Source organism: Stomoxys calcitrans, chromosome 5 (genome assembly GCF_963082655.1).
Source record: "Stomoxys calcitrans chromosome 5, idStoCalc2.1, whole genome shotgun sequence".
Taxonomy (NCBI): Eukaryota; Metazoa; Arthropoda; class Insecta; order Diptera; family Muscidae; genus Stomoxys; species Stomoxys calcitrans.
The window spans coordinates 111309655-111328383 of record NC_081556.1 but is presented as its reverse complement, the minus strand read 5'-3'; the positions used below and the strand labels follow the sequence as shown (position 1 = coordinate 111328383).

General features: G+C 39.5%; 1 long non-coding RNA gene across 1 annotated transcript in view; it reads right to left on the bottom strand.

Moving 5' to 3' along the window:
- Positions 1 to 18729, bottom strand: part of LOC131997594 (uncharacterized) — a 348184-nt gene that overhangs the window by 111497 nt on the left and 217958 nt on the right. The gene's annotated exons all lie outside the window — the stretch shown is intronic.

Below are 18729 nucleotides of genomic sequence, written 5' to 3'. Positions count from 1 at the left end.
TGTGTTAGGTCTTGCGACATCCCTCTTCATTTTGGCATAGATCGGTCCACATTTGGAAATAGCGGCCATATAGACCGATCTCTCGATTTAAGGCCATGGGCCCATAAAAAGCGCATTTATTGTGCGATTTCGCCGAAATTTGGGATAGTGAGTTAATTAAGGCCCCTGGAGATCTTTCTGCAATTTGACCCAGATCGCTGCAGATTTGGATATAGCTGCCATATAGACCGATATCTGGATTTAAAGTTTTGGCCCCATAAAAGGCGCATTTATAATCCGATTTCAATGAAATTTGACCCAGTGACTTAGGCTTTTCGACATCTGTGTCTTATTTGGACATAGCTACCAAAAAGACCAATATTTTGTTCTACAAAATTTAGCAATGACTTGTGCATATTAAACCATTCAATGGCCGAGCCTAATTTGGTCCAAATCTGACCATATTTCGATATAGCTAGATCATGAATTTTTCACCAGATTATGACGAAAGGTGGTTTACCACCTCGGATTATATATACCCGAGGTGGTGGGTATCCAAAGTTCGTCCCGGGCGAACTTAGTGACTTTTTACTTGTTTTTGTCTGGATAGTGCTCAAAATCCCTACAATAAAGTCCATTTCAGGTCTGCAATATCTCTACTGGTTTCGGGGATATTCGACAATTATTTTTATAATTTTGACCGAGACCTGATTTGTATTTTACAACTTACGAAGGCATTTGTAGTTGGATTTTAAATTTACTACCACTTTGCCGCAACAAGTGTCCACATCTGATTGCTCAGTCAAAAGTTATATAGCTTGGAAGTCAAAAAATGTGAAAAAAGTGTTTTTTTTTTCTATTTTTTGGTCAAAAAAGTTATTTGAACCGATATGGCCCATTTGCTTTCCCCACCAACCTAAACCAATATTTAATATCTGTGCAAAATTTCAAGCGGGTAGCTTTACGCTTTTTACCGCTATCATGATTTCGACAGACAGACGGATATGGCTAGATTGACTCAGAGCGTCGAGACGATCAAGAATATGGGGTCTTAGACGAAAATTTCGAGGTGTTGTAAACGGAAAGACTAGATTAGTATACCCCTCTTATGATGTTGGGTATAAAAAATATGTCAGTATGGATGTGCTGAAGAAAGCCATTGTACGGGAATGGACCAAGATATCAGCAGATTACATTCGTGCTGCATGGTTTTTGAACCACTCGGATATAGTCAAGGCAAAAGGTGGTCATATCGAGCAAAATAAGCAATGGATTTTTCTATACATATTTGTTATTTGAATAAGTAAAAATTATTTTCACAAAAAAAATTTTGTGGTTTCGATTGGTAACACTTTTTGTCAGCTATCCTGTAGAGAGTAAGCGGCCAAGCAACATAATCACATGCTTTCCTCCTCAAACGAGCCGAGAATCCCATAGATAAGCAAAAGCCTCAAAAGAGAAGGGGAAAATACCCTCTTGGTGGTGATCCTCTAGTCCCAATGCGTTGTCAATTTTGCCTTTCAGCATCACGTCACCTAATGTACCAGGAGAGGCAAAGTTTTTATGACCTTTAGAGAGTCATGTATGCATTGTCCATTCTCGCATTATTAAAAGCCCTTTCAATGTCCAAGAAGGCCTCCAAAGTAACATCGACTATGAAATACGAATAAAGATAGCTACAAATTGCATAAAAAAATTTCAAAAATCCAAACTTTTTTTGTAAAAACTACAGAGGCATATTTCAAGTCCCCAATTACATTTTCCCCTTAACCATGATAGCATGATATTATGAGTTATGGTTTTTCATCACTTTGCGTTTGCAAATTCCAAAGCCATTGGCTTAGGGTGTACATCGACTAATCATCGCCATTTATGAATGTCATAAGCAAATATTAGTTAGCATTTTTCTGTGCAAATTACAAGCAAATTGTGAAGTGTGCCTTCCCTAAGCGTTTTGACATTTGGCCAATGGTATTCAATGGAGACTAATTTGACCCCTCGAACAAGATTTACGCTAATAACATTCAAAATGCCAATTTAAGAAATATTCTCGTTTTGTTTTTTTGCTTCATTTTATTGTAGACTTCTTTCCAAACTGGCTTTGACGGCTGCTTCGGCAGCAGCCTGAGAAATTTCCTTGTTAATAATGGTGCCTGTGGGTTGGAAACCATTCTCATCGGCCACATATTCCACTAACACCTCATCGCCATTGGCATCGATGTAATGATAGGAGCCTTTCACCACCAACATTTCGTCATCGGTGCCTTGATTTTTGAAAAAACCCGATTCCTCACGCTTGGAACCATCGCCAGCTTCATAGAAATAGTTGAAAGAGCCATCGGGATTTTTCTCTTCTCCCTGCTTTAAGATGGGTATGACTATGATTTCTTGCATATCATTTCTAATACTGGCGGCGCTGATTATGGACACAAGGGTGGCAAATAAAAGCTACAAAGAGGAAAAAAATATTTTGATCTATTTTTGTATTTTTACGGCCTTATTCACCAAATTTTAGCTTAAAATAGGTTTGCTTGGCAGTTCTAGAAAGGAAATCTGCCACAAAAACTTATTTCAAATCTACATTAAGCTTTGTGAATGTTGGTCTTTATGCTACTTACAAATCTCAGCATTTTGGTAAACTTTTGGAATTTTTTCTAAGGCAGGTGGATTGGGATTCTTATTGGCAAGGTTCTGTTGTCTTAACCTTTACTAATTTGTTGGTCAAAGAAAGTTCTTCTTTTATACCCAATCTTTTCTAGGTCACTTGTCTTAGCTTGGGTTATGAATATTTATTAGGCCATTATGGGTTTTTGCTTGGCTGAATGGGGTCCATAGGGAATTTACATATCAATTGTTTACATTTGCTAATAAGCTGATGCTGACGCTGACGTTGACTCTTTCACAGATTCTTTCACATTTATTGGGGAATTCGCTTTTATTACCTCACACGATTTATGCAACATATGACACAGTTCATAATATTAAAGTTATAAAATAATAAAAACTTTTAGGGTATTGCAAATATTTTTAAGCCATTAAAAATTTGATAACCTGGATGGACTTAAGTTATCTTAAAATAGCTTACCAATTGCAATTTTTGGAATTTTTATAAAGTAAGCTGCGGTAAAATATAATTTTCCCTATATAGAATACTAAACGAACCGGGCCCGCTCCGCTGCGCCTTCTTTAACTCTCTCATATCTTTCTAGGGTGTGGACCATTCGCCCTGAATGCGGATATCGAATTCGTGCCACTGTAGCCTGTGACGCTGAACGCGTCCGAATTCTGGGGAGAGCATCGAACAAAGCGGTGTTTATCTCCTCTTAATATTGGCGATATTTGAGAGGTGCAATGCCATGCATGGTCATTTAAGAAATGAACTGCGGGACGCCGTTCGGACTCGGCTATAAAAAAAGGTCCCTTATCATTGAGTTTAAACTTGAATCGAAAAGCTTTCATTGAAGAGTAAGAATTTCAAGATTCCTGGTGGTAATGTTCTTCCTTAGGGTAATGTTCTCATTGGGGGAGGGATGGTACCTCACACATTTCGACTCAAATATGGATATAAAATTCGTGCTGGGCTTCCAAATCTCTTTAATTTGAGCCCCATATTGCCAGGGCCGATAAATATAAACCGCTTGGAGGGTGTTTTGGTAATGGGGCAGCCACCGGCATTTTGCCCTAAAAATAGATATCAAATTCGTTCTTTATTCCAAAACGGAAATGCATTTCAGTTTAGGGGGTGCTTTAGGGCGTATCCCAAAACACTTGGCTCTAAAATTGGATATCAAATTCGTTCTTTATTCCAAAACGGAAATGCAGTTCAGTTACGGGGGTACTTTAGGGCGTACCCCAAAACACTTGGCTACAAAATTGGATATCAAATTCGTTTTCGTTTTCTACTCTCAAATACCTTTCATTTGAGTTCCATATTGTCACAATGGGTCAAATAACCCATTATCTTTAGGAGGAAAAGCGCCACCTAGGTGGAAAAGCGCCACCTAGGAGGAAAAGCGCCACCTAGGAGAAAACTCGCCACCTATCTTTAGGAGGAAAAGCGCCACCTAGACTTGAATGCAAATTTTAATATCATATTTGTAATCTACTGCCGAATACCTTTCATTTGAGTCCCATATAGCCATGGTTGGCTAATATGCCCATTTGAGGGTATTTGGGGTGGGCGACCTCCCATTACTTGGAATTAATGTCTTATGCCAAATTTGTAATCTACTGCCTAATACTTTTCATTTTAGTCCCATATTGACATGAACAGAGAATATTTCTGTTTAGTGAATTTGGGGTTGGGGGAGGGGGGTCCGATGGGTACTTGGACCCAAATGTTAATACCATATTCATTTTCTGGTATTCAATACCTTTCATTTGATACCCTTATTGTGCTTATCGGACCACTTTCGGATATGGGTGGCGTTTTTGGGGTAAGGGGGAGGGTCCGCCTCTAACCGATATCTAAAAATTATATAGCCTATGTTTCCTTCCAGACAAACGTACACAATCTATGAACATTTTAAGAAAATCGGTTCAGCCAAGTATCACATAGTCATAATGGGTCTAATGGCGTTTTTGAGGAGTGGCGTGACCCCTTATACTTCGATTTGATTTTGTATGCCAGATTCGAAATCTACTCCCGAATACCTTTCATTTGAGCCCCATATTGAAATGAACGTCTAATATGTCTGTTTGGGAGAGTTTTGGGGTTGGGGCGGCCCGATGGGTACTTAGAATCAAATTTTAATACCATATTCGTATTCTTCTCTCCAATACCTTTCATTTGAACACCTTTATTGCCCGATCGGTCCACTTTTAATTTTGGTTTGTGTTTTTGGCATAAGGGGGAGGGTCCGTCCCCCTTCCGATACCGAAAAATTTTATAGCCTATGTTTCGTTCCAGAGTTTTGGTGTTGGGGCGGCCCAATGGGTACTAAGACTCACATTTCAATTCCATATTCGTATTCTACTCTCCAATACCATTCTTTTGATACCTACATTGCCTCGATCGGTCCACTTTTGATTTTGGGTTGTATTTTTGGCATAAGGGGGAGGGTCCGTCCCCCTTCCGATACCGAAAAATTAAATAGCCCATGTTTCCTTCCAGATCTACCTACACAAAATGCGAGAAATTTCGAGAAAATCGGTTTTTTCAGTCTATACGGAACAAACAAACCGAGTCCCATATAACCTTGATTGGCTAATGTACCCATTTTGGGCGTTTTTTTTGTGGGGGTAGGCGGACCCTCTACACTTCGACATGAATTTGTATGTCAGATTCGTTATCTACTCCCGAATACTTTTCATTTGACATCCATATTGTCCTTATCGGTCCACTTTTGATTTTGGGTAGTGTTTCTGGGGTAACGGTGGAGGGTACGCCCTCTTTCGTTACAAATAAATTATAAAGTCTATTCCTACTTGCTGACCATATTCGTAATCTACTCCCGAATACCTTTCATTTGAGAACCATATTGTCATGATCGTCAAATAAACCTATTTTAAGGGGTTTTGGGGCTGGGGCGGCCCCCCAGGTACTTGGACCCAACTTTTATAACGAAATACGTACTCTTCTCTTGAATAACTTTCATTTGAATCCCATATTGTCCAGATCGGTCCACTATTATTTTTGTCTAGTACTTTTGAGATAAGGGGGATGTTCTGAGTCGATCTAGCCATGTCTGTTCGTCCGTCCGTCTATTGAAATCACGACAGCGGTCGAACGCGTAAAGCAAGCCGTTAAAAATTTTCCACAGATACTTAATATTAATGTGGGTCTTTAGGGGTTCCAAATGGGTCATATTGGTTCAGATTTAGATATAGCTCCCATATAAACCGATCGCCCGATTTGACTTCTTGAGCCCTTACAAGCCGCAATTTTTGTCCGATTTGTATGAAATTTTATATGCTGCGTTCGACTTCTAACAACTGTGCCAAATATGGTCCAAATCACTCTATAAGCTGATATTGCTTCCATGCAAACCGTTCTCTCGACCATCCATGTTCGGTTCCTAGAAGCTTTCATTTTTGCTGATTTGACAGAAGCTAGGTATATATTGGTTGCCCAAAAAGTAATTGCGGATTTTTTAAAAGAAAGTAAATGCATTTTTAATAAAACTTAGAATGAACTTTAATCAAATATACTTTTTTTCTAAAGCAAGCTAAAAGTAACAGCTGATAACTGACAGAAGAAAGAATGCAATTACAGAGTCACAAGCTGTGAAAAAATTTGTCAACGCCGACTATATGAAAAATTCGCAATTACTTTCGTTCCCAAGATTCGGACCGGCCGAACTTAGCATGCTTTTACTTGTTACTAGTTTTTTTTCCCCGGTACGGTATAGCTGTGAGCACCACACAGGCTGAAGCATTGGGGTCCAATATGTGTGGTGTTCATTGATGTTACGAGAAGCTTAGCTGCGAGCTACCGGGCGCGTCCACAGGTTGCGCATAGTGGAGTGCTCCATACAGAGTAGCTGCAACGGCAGTCGCGGACAATCAGCGGTATTGAGCAGAGAGTGTTAGTGAGAGGCCGGGCGGCACCGGTTCTTGCACAAATACTGAGTGCCTATGATGATCGATATGATAAGGCAAGTTATTGGCGCCTTTAAATAACCAATGGCCATCTTGTTCCCGTGGAGATCGGTCGTTTGGATCGGAACGAGCTTGCTCACGCAGGAGCTTGACGAGGATTGCCACCTCCACATGAGAAATGTGGCAACAACATCAACAAAAACTAGTTTATTTTTTATACCCTATACCATAGGATGAGGATATACTAATTTCGTCATCCCGTTTGTAACCCCACGAAATATTCATCTAAGACCTCATAAAGTACAAATATTCTTGATCGTCATGACATTTTAAGTGGTTCTAGTCATGTTCATCCGTCTGTTTGTCCATCCATTCGTTGAAAGCACGATAATTTTCCAAAAAGTAAAACTAGTCGCTTGACATTTTGCACTTATACTTCTTATCAATGTAAATCGGTTCGGATTGTTAATGGACCTGATATAGCTGCCATATAAATCGATCCGATTTGGCTGAAATTGTGCATAAAATGTTTCGTTTTGACTTCCAAAAGCTTTGTGAACTATGGTTCAAATCGGCACATAAGGTGATATTGCTGCCATATAAACCGATCTGGGATCTTAACTTCTTAGGACTCTAGAGGGCGCAATTCTTAACCAATTTGGCTGAAATTTAGCATGAAGTGTTCTGTTGTGACTTGCAACAACTGTGCTAAGCATGGTTTAAATCGGTTCATAACCTGATATAGCTGCCATATAAATCGATCTGGGATCTTGACTTCTTAAGCCTCTAGAGGGCGCAATTCTTATCCGATTTGGCTAAAATTTTGCACGAAATGTTTTGCTATGACTTCCAATAACAATGCCAAATATCGTTCAAATTGGTCCATAATCTGATATGGCTGCCATATAAACCGATTTTGGATTTTGACTTCTTGAGCCACAAGAGGGCGCTATTTTTCACCAATTTGGCTGAAATTTAGCATGAAGTGTTGTGTTGTGAATTGAAACAACTGATATAGCTGCCACATAAATCGATCTGGGATCTTGACTTCTTAAGCCTCTATTGGACGCAATTCTTATCCGATTTGGCTGAAATTGTGCACCGATTTGGGATTTCTTGAGGCACTGGAGGGCGCAATTTTTAACTGATTCGACTGAAATTTAGCAAGGGGTGTTTTGTTGTGACTTCCAATAACTAAGCCAAGTATTTTTCAAATCGGTCCATAACCTGATATAGCTGCCATATACACCGATTTGGGATTTTGACTTCTTGAGGCACTAGAGGGCGCAATTCTTAACCAATTTGGCTGAAATTTAGCATGAAGTGTTCTGTTGTGACTTGCAACAACTGTGCTAAGTATGGTTTTAATCGGTTCATAACCTGATATAGCTGACATATAAATCCATCTGGGTTCTTGACTTCTTAGGACTCTAGAGGGCGCAATTCGTTTAAATCGGTCCACGTTTTTATATAACTGCCATAAAAAACCGATTTTGGGTTATGACTTTCTGAGCCTCTACTTGGGTTATGACTTCTTGAACCTCTAGAGGGCGCAATTCCTATCCGATTTGAATAAATTTTGCCTCGAAGTATTTTGCTATGATATCCTAGAACTGTGCCAAGTACGGTTCAAATCGGTTCATAACCTGATATAGCTGTCATATGAACAGATCTTGGGTCTTGACTTCTTCTTATCTCGAATCGGTCCATATCTTGATATAGCTGCCATATAAACCGATCTTGGGTCTTGACTTCTTGACTTGATGCCGGGAAAAGAACTCGACAACTGTGATTCATGGTGGAGGGTATATAAGATTCGGCCCGGTCGAACTTAGCACGCTTTTATTTGTTTTATGGATTGCCCAAAAAGTAATTGCGGATTTTTCGTATAGTCGGCGTTAACAAATTTTTTCACAGCTTGTGACTCCGTAATTGCATTCTTTCTTCTGTCAGTTATCAGCTGTTACTTTTAGCTTGCTTTAGGAAAAAAGTGTAAAAAAAGTATATTTGATTAAAGTTCATTCTAAGTTTTATTAAAAATGCATTTACTTTCTTTTAAAAAATCCGCAATTACTTTTTGGGCAACCCATAGTTTGGAATTTGACAGGGGCTTAATATCTTTGTTTTGTTTTAATAAATACATAAAATACCACGACTTTAATCCCATTGGTTAATCAAGCACCAATTGTTTGCATGCAATAAATACATAATAATTTCTTGCTAACAAATGAATTGCATATCTCGAAGATGAGCAGAATTCAAAATTCACATGTTCACCTAATGAATCGGAGGAGTTTATCTATTTTGGGATTGGCTAACTAATCTGGCAGCAAAGTCAGGCAAATTCTATCTCAGACTTGCATGGGCCAAAGTCACATAGAAATCATTAGGAAAATCAATGTTGAAAAAAAATCACTAGGAATGACTGACAATCTACGGCGCAATGCAATGTTAGAACAAGTGTAGGTGAAGACTTAAGTACTTTTTTATGCCTTAAATGCTATAAATTTATTGTACAACAGAAATAAAAAAAAATTAAATGATGATTAAACAAATACCATTTCTATTGTTGTTTATTCCGTTTGGCTGCATGTCTTCTACAGCTCTATTGTGGCAGTAATACATTAAGTGTTAATTCAAATGCAAATTTATACGTGGGCTGCTTGTTAAGTGATGCGAACTGAGTGTGAGACCAAAAATACATTGGCAAAAGAAACCAAAAAAAAAAATTTTTTTTTTTTCAAAATTCTTCTACATGTCTTCACCATGGATATAAATTTATGAGAACGTTTTGGTCCACGTCAACGATCGTCATTTTAAAGCATTTAAACAAAAAGAATTAAAGTAATTGTTCCTAAGAGTCAAAGAAGGAAGGACATACACAAGAAAGCAAGAAATGTTTAAGACAGGACTGCTGAGTCGAGTTTTTGTGGCCGGAGTCGAAGTCTGAGTTGGAATATTAAGCCGGAGTTGGACTTTGATTCGGAGTTGAGCATGCTTGCCCCGACTCCGAACCGCTCTCCGACTCTGACTTAATACTCCCACTCCGACTCCGGCTTAATACTCCGACTCCGAACCGCTCTTCGACTCCGACTTAATACTCGGACTCCGAACAACTCTCCGACTCCGACTTAAACTCCGACTCCGGCTTAATACTCCGACTCCGACTTAGACTCCGATCAGTGGTCGGAGTCGAGGGCCAGACTCCGCCGCCCTGGCTTTACCACAAATAAACAGTTGGATACAATAGTATGTCAATTACAAAATTAGTATCGCTCTTCCCTAATCTCACAGTGCTAGACATAAAACTTCCTTAGCTACTCACGCATCTGTCACACTTTGCTACTCCTACCCATGTTACAATGACAATGTTCTTTGACAATTTTGACAAATGATTCTACATTAGCCTCGGCAACATCGGCAACACTAAAATAGCATTGATAAATATTCGTTATTTTATGAAAATGACATTTATGCGGCTGACAGCGGCAGAAAAAAAAATGCCTCATCCATGCAGCAGGCTGTAGCATCACTGGTGTGGGGGTGTTGCTTGTTGTGCATTCTCCAACAGCCAATTGGGAATTGAATCAAAAACCTTTCAATGGCCTTTATTAGGTAAATAATTTAAGCAAAACAAACAAATGTGTTGATGTGCCACCATACTGCCGTACAAGAGGAGGTTAATGGAATCGATTTGTTTAATTGAAAATTGTTACTTTTAATTAAAGTCTATTGCTAATGGCAGAATATCAAGACATGTGTGGAAAGATATAAATTGTGGCATTATATCATGTCAAATGCAAGAAAACAATAAATTAAGTCATTTATTAAGACAACTATGCCAACATATACCTGTATAATACGTGCATGGGACTCGAAGCTTAAGCAATAACTTCAAATGTTGATGACAATCAACAGCCTAGAATCTTCTATCCCCTTTACAATGGATCGCATTTGTCGACTTCTTTTCCCGGTATTCCTTTTTGGGCAAACAAAACATAAGCGATAAGAATTGTTATGCTATTGGAGCTATATTAAGTTATGGTCCAATTCGCATCATAATTGAACTGAATATTGGAGGCCATAGTAGAAGTCATTGTGTGAAATTTCAGCCAATTCGAGTAAGAATTAAATCCTTAAGGGGCTCAAGTTCGATGAGTTTATATGGGAGCTGTAACAGGCTATAGACCTCTTCAGAACGTATTTGACGCGTATGGTGAAAGCCATGGGAGAAGCCGTTGTTCAAAGTTTCAGTCAAATCGGATAATATTGGGTTGTCCAAAAAGTAATTGCGGATTTTTCATATAGTCGGCGTTGACAAATTTTTTCACAGCTTGTGACTCTGTTTGCATTCTTTCTTCTGTCAGTTATCAGCTGTTACTTTTAGCTTGCTTTAGAAAAAAAGTGTAAAAAAAGTATATTTGATTAAAGTTCAGTTTTATTAAAAATGCATTTCCTTTCTTTTAAAAAATCCGCAATTACTTTTTGGGCAAACCAATAAGATCCCAGATGGGTTAATATGGCAGCTATATTAGGTTATACAGCGATTTAACCCATATCTGGCACTATTGTTCGCAGTCATAATAAAACACGTCATGCTAAATTTCAGCTAAATCGGATAATAATTGCGCCCTCTAGAGGCTAAAAAAATCAAGACCGCAGATAGGTTAATGTGACAGCTATATAAGGTTATGGACCGATTTTAAACCATACTTGGCACATTTGTTGGAATACTATGTGCAAAAATAACGGTATACTATGTGCAAAAATTCAGTCAAATCGGACAATAATTGCGCCCTCTATAGGCTCAAGAAGTCAAGACCCCAGATAGGTTTATATGACAGATCTGGTTATGGAACGGTTTCAAACACACTTAGCATAGATGTTGGAAACCACAACAAAACATTTCGTGCAAAATTTCAGCTAAATCGGATAAGAATTGCGCCCCCTAGTGGCTGAGAAAGTCAAGATCCAAGATCGGTTTATATGACAGCTATAACAAAACATGGACCGATATGGCCCATTAACCATCCCAACCGACCTATGAGGTTTTTCATTATGATTTCCAACAACTGTTCTAAGTATGGTTAAAGTCGGTTGACAACCTAATCTAACTGTCATATAAACCGATATGGGATCTTGATTTCTTGGCCCTCTAGAGGATGCAATTCAGACAGCGACAGTGTCTATGAAACAGTCATCGTAGCCGAATCGAGAGATGAGGATAGGAGGATGACGGGATGACGTGAGAGAGGGTTTTTCTGCGTTTTGTTGGAATACTATGTGCAAAAATAACGGAATACTATGTGCAAAAATTCAGCCAAATCAGACAATAATTGCGCCCTCTATAGGCTCAAGAAGTCAAGACCCCAGATAGGTTTATATGACAGAACTCGTTATGGACCGGTTTCAAACACACTCAGCACAGTTGTTAGAAACCACAACAAAACACTTCGTGCAAAATTTCAGCTAAATCGGATAAGAATTGCGCCCTCTAGTGGCTGAAAAAGTCAAGATCCAAGATTGGTTTATATGACAGCTATATCAAAACATGAACCGATATGGCCCATTTACAATACCAAGCGACCTATGAGGTTTTTCATTATGAATTCCAACAACTGTTCTAAGTATGGTTAAAGTCGGTTGATAACCTAATCTAGCTGTCATATAAACCGATATGGGATCTTGACTTCTTGGCCCTCTAGAGGACGCAATTCAGACAGCGACAGTGTCTATAAAACAGTCATCGCAGCCGAATCGAGAGATGAGGATAGCAGGATGACGGGATGACGTGAGCGCGGGCTTTTCTAAACCCACAAAGGAGACAGGGGCTCGACAAAGGAGACATGAAAGTATGCACCAGCAGCGCAATCGGGCGAAAGTGCAGGATGTCGGAAGGGATACAACTGACATACCAGGCACTTCTACGAAATCTGGAAAGAGAATCAGATCTCCCGAAGTACATAACACTGTTAAGGCATTGAATAAGAAAAGGGACTTCCCGCTTTCAAGTACTCTGGGACGACCAAGCCAGCTCTCACGCAATGGAGACTCCAGGTAGTGTCCTGCGGAGGGAGACAAAGTAGAAACAGGAACGAAGGAAGCGTGCACGTAGCCCGAGTCTTCATGAAGGAGTGTGACATCCAACGGACACAAAGGAAAAGGGTAAGGAGCCTCCCTCTTACGCCAGAGTAACAAGGAAGAACAACAGGGATAAACTGACTTTTGCAGTCCTCGTTAGTGGCAGTGCATCCGGTAGGATTCCATCAGATCACCGGTTCCAATCGGAGCATCCTGTGAACAAAGGGGTATACGAATTACAAATTATAAGCTGCGAGTATAGAGGGGACATCTTTATGCTGGTCTTTGAATTGATAGATTCAAAACGCTCATTGGAAGTACCCACACGCAAAGTTCGTCCTTGTGAAAAAGCTGAACATCCCCCAGCTGACAAAGGTGACGGTATTCATTAAGGGTGAGGACGGCAAATTCGCCTCGGATCGCAAACAAAATAAAGATGTGGTCGGGAGACATGGGGAGGTTTTCCACAGGGAGGAGAAGAAGGAAGGAACTCTCATTGTGGTGGGCATTGATCAAGTCTCCGTGACAAGTTTGGCTTAGACTAAAAGCATGGCGTACTTCGGGGGCAAGGCTATCTTTTTCAAGATTGGGAAAACTAAGATAGGTAAGATCCTTATATTGAGGCCGTGCAGTGGCAGCTTACTCAATACCGCCTAACGAACAGGGGGCCAATGACGAGACCATCACCAACTTTCTCAATATCGGGAAGACTAGGATAAGCAAAGATTCTAATTTTATACCATGTAGTTCAGGGACAAGGTAGTTCAGGGACAAGTAACTCAATACAGGTAAACAAACAAGCCCTGGCAGAATTCTTGAATACTAATTCAAGAATTACCTTTGTTAATAGGATTAGGCAGAACGTGACAATATGTTCGGAAAATCTGGTCGAGAGGTTCAGGGTTTGAGGGTCTCCAAATAGCACTCCTTTTCAGACCATCGCTACATCAGGTTCAGGCGTCGCGAACAACGCCTAGTGGGTACTGGAGACTATTCTAGATATCCGACCCATTGACATACAGATTAAATGTGAGGCAACCACTACGCCTATGAAACTTAAGGCGATGGGAGAATGGATTAAGGATAGGAGCAGCTCATACCATCGCGGTATAATCAAGGCGACGATAGGAAACCTGGAAGGAAGAGAAGAGGTTTCCGATCGGATACCTGAAATGAACCTTGAGATCGAGTGCGAGGCACTACTGCCAGCGCCACAGTCTTGAATTGATAGAACCCTAGCATTGCTATCTGGATGATCATGTTACACGGATGGATCTAATCTAGAGGGCCAGAAGACTGCCGTCAATAAACTTGGTTAACCCGAAGCCTTTCGGGTTGACACATTCCGAGTTAAGGGCGTGGGCGACGAATGCGCATGCAACGCTGTGGAAAAGCGAAACGGTCGGCTATTTTAGTCCATTGTGATACCACAGTAGTGAAAGACTGTGAGTGAGAATAGAACCCACGACCCCCGTACTGGTTATCCGAGTATACAACTAACCAGACGCCTCGTTTACATGATAACCAGAATTGTAATTCTAAAAGGCCCACATCTACATGAATTATTTTTTGTCTCAACATTCAAGCTAATAGCTTTATTCATTGTAATTCAATCGTGATTTCCTCAGATGAACAACAGAACGGAAAAGCGGACAACATGGCTACATCAAAGTGGAACGCTAATTAATAGACTCGCGGATTAATGTTTCAAGGAATGACATATAAATGATGTGTATCAAAAATATTTATGTGAATATTTGTTAAGACTTACTCTACCCTTTTCTGTGTACCGAAAGTAATCATCGTCCAAGTTGGTAAGAGTATAAACACTTTTACCACCTTCTTTAAAAAAATTTCATATTTTTTGTTGCCTAGTGCTTTGATTTTCAGTCGAATATGGAATAACCATGACATACACTTCCTATCCGTGCTCTTTTATTTGGAAATTTATTTCTTCGACAAATGTCTTTGGCATTAAGCACTTAAATTCACTTTCTAAATTAAGCTGAAACGAAAATGTCCAACTAAATAGGTGAACAAGTGAACTATTGGGTTGCCCAAAAAGTAATTGCGGATTTTTCATATAGTCGGCGTTGAAAAATTTTTTCACAGCTTGTGACTCTGTAATTGCATTCTTTCTTCTGTCAGTTATCAGCTGTTACTTTTAGCTTGCTTTAGAAAAAAAGTGTAAAAAAAGTATTTTTGATTAAAGTTTATTCTAAGTTTTATTAAAAATGCATTTACTTTCTTTTAAAAAATCCGTAATTACTTTTTGGGCAACCCAATATATAAAATTAAAATTATCATTTGGACTCTACACATGCACTGCAATATGAACTGAGTTGTAAACCGGAATTTTATTAAAGATCATATCCAATGACTACGCTGCTTATGGGCCAATTCGTGTTCCCAAATAAATTTATTCTATGAAAAAGCCTAATGACTTGTTTGCATTAATTTTATTTCATTCGAACATGGACCAGTTTCTGAGGTAATTTTTGTTAATAAAACAAATTAACATTGAACGGAAAGATCAGCCAATCGTCTTGATATTCGTTTATTGGTCATATATTTGCAATGATATTACTTAATATCGCTACTAAATACGCGCATTTTAATTCTTTCTAAACCAGTGTCTGGCACCAAAGTACAGGGTGTTTATCGACAGACTCATACAATATGTACATCTAAGGTTAATGCTTTGGAATTTTCTACACCACTGTTATGGTAAAGATGTTTATAGCTATGTTGCAACGCTAATTGATTTAAAATTACTTGCAGATTTGATTTAGCCATATCTATCAGTTTTTCTGTCTGTCCATATATTCGTGCAAATAATAAACGCGTGGAATTTTGCTGTTTTTTAACCTTTTTGGATATTTCCCGTTAGCGGTCTAACCAAATATCTTCTATGCCAACTAAATGCCGCCCTACTTAAGCCGTTCTTCTGTTTGTATATCTTAAAACCAAAGTTGTCTTATTTTGCATTTGACCGCGAAAAAACTGGAATGGTGAGCTGCATTATCCCCCTTAAGAATTTCGCCGAATACAGAACAAATATTTCACATTTTTGCAACCGCCATCATTTATACGGGTCACCCCAATCTCCTTATTCTTGAGAATTCCATACTCTGAAGATATTCTATTAAATATAGAATATTGAGTTGGATTTGCTTACTTTCGAATATGGTACTCCAAGGTCCAATTTTCGATATCGTTCTAGATAGGTAAGGTTAGGTTTAAGTGGCAGTCTACCATCAGACTCACTTAGACGTTTTCGTCCATTGTGATACCACAGGAACATAAGAAGGAAGATGCCTTCTGGTTCATACCGTTCAACCATCCAGATCACTTTAAAAGGCCCAACAATATGCGAAAGTTCTTCTTTCCTCCCTTCTTTAATTGGCTATGACGGAACATTTGTTCCACTAGCCGAATGTAGAATAGCGTTCCACGCGAATCGATCTTCGATCTTCTCATTCTAAAACCTCTGACACCAAGTTTTGAGGTATCTCCCACCACTTGATCTTAACATTGGGCTTTTGATCTTCCCGGTATGTGAACGTTCACATCTGCTAAATCAGACAGATTCTCAAAGAAATGAAAGTGGAACTCCTTCTGACTGCCAGTGCGAGACACACATTTCTTCTTCAATGTCCTCACAGCTTCTTAAAAAGTTGTTACTGGCAACTTCCAGTATGTCAGCATGTTTTCCGACTACACGTGGCCTTTCATGATGGACACAATGATTGAGACGTCTTTTCTAGCCAGTGAGAGTAAAGCGGTAGACCTCTTCGAGTCTAGATTAGACCACATAGTTTTGGAATGCTCACAGTCCCCTCTTTGTGACCATCTCTCATTGAAGCGTATAAGATGGGTGGGACGGTCCCAGACTCTGTCCCAAATGAGTAAATCAGATTCGTAGTCAACTTTAAAAGACCTTTCATTTTATACCCATTTTGAGACGTTGGACATTCATGCCGCGGGGGAGTTTTGGGGGGTGGGGAGGTCCATCAGACAGCAAGGAATAAATTTGTATGTCAGATTTGTACTCTAGTTTTAAATAACTTTCATTTGATTCCCATATTGCTCAAAGCGGTGAAAGAGTCTTTTGAGGGGTTTTTTTGGGGGGTGGGGGACCCCCCGAACACTTACGGTAAAATTTGTATACCAAGCTCGTACTCTACTTTTAAATACCTTTCATTCGATACCCATATTGTTCCAATCGGTAAACATGTCCGTTTGGGTGGGTTTTGAGATGGGGCGTGCCCCCAGGTTATTTGACCCCAAAATTTTTTACCAATTTCGTGTTTTTGGGATACCATAAGGTGGCATACGAAATTTCGCTTAAATCGGTGCAGGCATCTCCGAGATCTGGCGTTTTTGAAAATAGTGGTATGGGGGAGGGTCCGTCCCCCTTCAGATATCAAAAATTTAGTACCCTATTTTCACGATGGGATCATTATGTACCATCAGTGAAAATTTCAAGAAAGTCGGTTCAGCCGTTTCTGAGTATATAAGGAACACACAAACAAACAAATACAAATTGATTTTTATACCCTCCACCATAGGATGGGAGTATACTATTGGGTTGCCCAAAAAGAAATTGCGGATTTTTCATATAGTCGGCGTTGACAAATTTTTTCACAGCTTGTGACTCTGTAATTGCGTTCTTTCTTCTGTCAGTTATCAGCTGTAACTTTTAGCTTGCTTTAGAAAAAAAGTATATTTAATTAAAGTTCATTCTAAGTTTTATTAAAAATGCATTTACTTTCTTTTAAAAAATCCGCAATTACTTTTTGGGCAACCCAATAATTTCATCATTCAGTTTGTAAAACTTCGAAATATGCGTCTGAGACCCTGTCCGTCCGTTCGTCCGTCCATCCATCCGTCTGTCCGTTCGTCCGTCCGTCTGCCTGGCCATCCGTCTGCCTGTCCGTCCGTCTGTCTGTCGAAAGCACGCTAACTTTCGAAGGAGTAAAGCTAGCCTCTTGAAATTTTGCACAAATACTTATTATTAGTGTAGGTCGGTTGGGATTGTAAATGGACCAAATCGGTCTATGTTTTGATATAGCTGCCATATAAACCGATCTGGGGTCTTGACTTCTTGAGCCTGTAGAGGGCGCAATTCTCGTCCGATTTAACTTAAATTTTGCACGTGGCGGTTTGGTATGACTTCCAACAACTGTGCTAAGTATGGTTTAAATTGGTGCATAACCCGATATAGCTGTCATATAAACCGATCATGGGTTTTGACTTCTTGAGCCTCTGGAGGGCACAATTCTCGTCCGATTTGGCTGAAATTTTGCATGGGGTATTTTGTTATGAATTCCAACAACTGTTCCTAGTATGGTGCAAATCGGTACATAACCCGATATAGCTGTCATATAAATCGATCATGGGTCTTGACTTCTTGAGACTCTGGAGGGCCCAATTCTCGTCCGATTTGGCTGAAATTTTGCATGGGGTATTTTGTTATGACTTGCAACAACTGTGCTATGTATGGTTTAAATTGGTGAATAACCCGATATAGCTGTCATATAAACCGATCATGGGTCCTGACTTCTTGAGCCTCTAGAGGGCGCAGTTCTTGTCCGATTTGGCTGAAATTTAGCATGAGGTGTTTTGTTATGACTTCCAACAACTGTGCCAAGTAAGGCGCAAATCGGTACATAACCTGATATAGCTGCCATATAAACCGATCTGGGATCTTGACTTGTTGACCCTCTAGAGGGAGCAATTCTCATCCGATTTGGCAGAAATTTTTTACAACGACTTTTCCCATGACTTTCAACATACGTGTCCAATATGGTTTGAATCGATCTATAACTTGATGCAGCTCCCTACAAGGCGTAATTCTTATCCGAATGAACTGAAATATTACACAATGACTTCTGCAATGTTCAGCATTCATTTATGGTCCGAATCGGACTTGATATAACTCCAATAGCATAACAGTTCTTATTCAATATTCTCTGTTTGCCTAGAAATAGATACCGCACAATAACTAATTTTAATGACTTTTAAAACCATTTTCGTGTAATTACCGATATGCCCTACTGTCGGTTGGACTAATAAAAATAAGCAAATTAATAGCTTGACGTGCTAGCTGCCGGCAAATCTAGCTGT